The sequence below is a fragment of the Ixodes scapularis genome, unplaced genomic scaffold (assembly GCF_016920785.2).
Source record: "Ixodes scapularis isolate PalLabHiFi unplaced genomic scaffold, ASM1692078v2 PGA_scaffold44__24_contigs__length_19508400, whole genome shotgun sequence".
Classification (NCBI taxonomy): Eukaryota; Metazoa; Arthropoda; class Arachnida; order Ixodida; family Ixodidae; genus Ixodes; species Ixodes scapularis.
Genome location: NW_024609873.1, coordinates 10,705,564 through 10,709,268, shown reverse-complemented (window position 1 = coordinate 10,709,268; position 3,705 = coordinate 10,705,564).

The window sequence follows — 3,705 nt, the reverse complement described above, 5'->3', positions numbered from 1 at the left end:
TGCCTCGCAATATTTTAATCTATAGACCATTCCATTTACCGGTCTCAGGGCGGCGCCATTTTGTTCGACCGCAGCGCCCCCTCCACACAGCCGGGTAGTTCGGCAGGCTCGGCGGGGTAAAACGAGAGAGAGGGCACGCGCCCCTAATCTGCTAGGAGACGACAAACCTGGAAGTTGCCGTTCTTCATCTTTGGGCTGTGCAGGCGGACTGTACCGAACATCGAACTCTCGAGCGTGGCTACCGTTATCAAGTGGTTCGCGTGCTTAGAATATTTATGGCGACTCCAAAATCAACCTTTATAGCTATGTTGTTTAATTTAAGTAAATGATCAATTTGCGTATCTTTGTTCCGTTACTTCATTAGCAGTGGAGTCAGCCGGCACCTCAACCACTGCGTATATTGCGCCAGGAGAGCACGTTTTTATTCATTATTTCAAACTTCCACGCATTATCGCTAAAGGCCTACACCAGTACGAACTTCGTATAGTAAAATAGCTACAACAACCGGATTTACTTTTCGCCGGAGCGACCGGCCAATCAGACACCATTTTTCTAATTTTTTTTATTCGCACGCGACTAACGTCCGTCATTAGACTTGTTTTGTTTTTTTATGGAGTATATCATCACACGATAACTTGCATAACAAAATCCCTGCATCTGCGCTTGACATTTCCATAATGAAGCGATTTTAAACCGAGTTCGAACGCCAGCCGCATGTTAGCTACAGCACACTCGGCGGAGCAGACGACGCTCGGGGTGAGAGAGGAAGGACATTTTTGCTTTCTCCGTTCTTCCTAGTGGAACGGTCTATAGACGATTGCAAGCAAGGCCACTGGCTGCCCCAATGTCTCTCTGCTCGTGCGGGTAACCCTGTGCGATTTCAAGCTTTCCAAAGTTATTTTCACGCCCAGGCTGCACTTGCTCGCACTGATGGTTCACAGTGCGGGGAACCATGTTAGGAAATAGACCGATCTCACTAAACGTTCTACACATCCGTAACACTGCCATAAATATAGTTCATGGGAGTCTGGCGCCAGTTCACGAGACAGCTCGTGACTCCTCGTGCTCTGCTCGCGCTGTCCCTCAGCGGGCTTGTTACGCGTGCAGAACACTACATACAGTTCCCACAATGCATGGCGGCAGCGGTAGCGTAATGAAACTGCTGGCTGTGAGATCGTTGAATTGTCTCTAGACGATTGTAAGCGTGGCGATTGGCCGCTGCCTGTCGCCGCCATGTCCAAGCTATTGCGGATAAACCCGTGCAATTACAAGCTTGTCAAAGCTATGTTCACGCGCACGCTGCACTAGTTTGCATGCATGGGGCACCAGTCGGGGCGCCATGCATGTCTATTCACGGCGAGAAGTTTGGGTATCGCCGCCTGGAGGAATTTTTCCACAACCCTGAGTGAGGATACTTCATCTTCCTCTGCTTGTGCAAGCACGTGCAATTCTAAGTTCCTATTCACTAAAAAAATTAAAACATAACCGCGTGGGTACCACTTGCACTACCCATAATGAGGAAAACAGCAGCGGCCCTTTCGAGCTTCTCACTTTCTGAAAAAGAGCGTGTGGCCGGTGCCATTTTGAGTCTTCCAGCGTATGGCGCGTGCTTTGCTCGCTCTCCGAAGTGACGAACACGCACCAGGTGGACCGTGAAGATCGCACGCTGGACTGTGATTTTGTTATCATTGGAAATATTGATAATCCGTTCACTTTTAAGTTGATACTGCAGGCAATGCCACAAGCATGAAACCAGGACATCGTGACTTTGGAACGTTCTTCCGCAAAACCAGCGCTCGCGCCAAGAAAGCACGTGTCAATGCCGGAAGCGCTGCCAAATTCTCGGTTGTAGGTTTGGCTGCAATCTCAGCTTAAGGTTGAACGGAATAAAAGAGCCCGTGTCTGGTGCCATCTCCAGGGTTCGAGCGCATGGCACGTGTCTTGCACGCGTATGAAACGTGCTCGGCTGAGGAGATGCCCGCTGAGGTGTGGGTTTGTAAACAATACAAAAGCGGACTGATTCTTGGACGGCAAGTTTAATCAGCACCGTTTTCTTGGAATCGTGTCTTAACGGGGCGGTGAAACGATACTCGTCTGGAAAGTTTCTCACTTTACACGAACCTACTGGCACTAGTGAGTGAGACCCACGTATACTTGCACGCAACGCCCGTGACCTAGGAACTTCTTTGTTCCATGTAATTTCAAAAGCAAAAGCGGCGTTTTTTTTCGACCTCTATTTCGCAAACCTTGACGAAGTGACGGGGGGATCGCAGTATCCCCCAATGACGATATTTGAATGGGGCTCATAGATTGGACCTGAGCATGGCTTGAGCACTCGATTTGGGCTCGTGATAATCAATAGCTCGACAAGCATTCGGGTAATGGCCCGTGCCATTGCCCGTGTCCAGTCACTGTAATAACGAAAATAGCCGAACCCTAACAATGACTGGAACTCAGCGCGTGTCTTGTCATCTGCCAACCCCAGCGCGTGGCTATGATCAAACTTGGCGGCATATAATCGGATTCAGGTCACGTGGCCACTTGTTTTTGCTGCGAGTTGAGGAGGTGAACGCTGCTCGTTTTTCTTGAGTTTTTTCTGCGACTTCTATTGAGTGAGGGGAGAAACGAACGCGTGTTGAATAGGTCATTAGCGTCAGGGGGATTCGTTCTACGCGGTATTTGCGCAAAGTACACAAATCGTCGCATCGCCTTTTTAAGGCATGGAATGAGTTTTAGAGAACTCCCTAATCACAAAATTCGGTTCGTCTGTCCGACCATGAATTTCCCCAGCAAATTAGGCGGGAGCTGGGTAATGTCACGTTACTTGGGTACATGTTACGTCATGTCGCGTGACGTTATGGTATCACGTGACAACACGACTTGACACCATAAAGTCAGGAAAGGGGACCTAAATTTCCCACTAAATTTAGCGGGCAGATTGACATTCCGTCATATGATGTCAGGCGAAACTTGTATTGCTAAATATTGCAAGAAATTTAGCGTTAGGTTGCCTGCAGTCACGTGGCTGATGTCACAAGAAATTTTCCTGCTAAGCTATAGCAACAAATGATGTCACGTGGCGTCATGGTATCACATGACGCCACGACTTGACCCCGTCACGTCACGCGTCAACGCCGCGTTACGTCTCATTATGGGATGCCGGTTCCCCAGTTAAATTTAGCGAAGAAATAATAGTAATAATAATAATAATAATAATAATAATAATAATAATAATAGTAATAATATTTTATTTGACATGAAAATACATAGAGAAATGAGCTGACCTACTAAAGCTGTAATTCTTGTGTGTGGGACCAGCCAGCAAACAAACCGCTATAAATCAATATAGAATGCTGTTGTTGCTACGATGCGATTCAGATAATCAATCAGCTCCAAATGTGCATCTCCAAGGCGCTCGTCGCCCTTGACCGTAAGGCATGAGTGGCTAAAGCTATCTAACAGAGAATAAAAATTACAGGAGGACGCTGAACCTTTGCATTCAAGAGTGGAACGCCCATAGCTAAATAGGAACCCCTTTTGGTTTAGATGCCTGTTCCAGGTTGTCTGCGTGGCCTAGTGGGTCTGAGTCTCAGCAGAAGGGCCAGGTCGTGAGTTTGATCTCGCGCTCCGCCCAAAATTCTTCGATTTGTTCCTCTGAGGGACCAGTATGAACCAGTCAGGATTTCCCCGGCCCGCCAACATCAA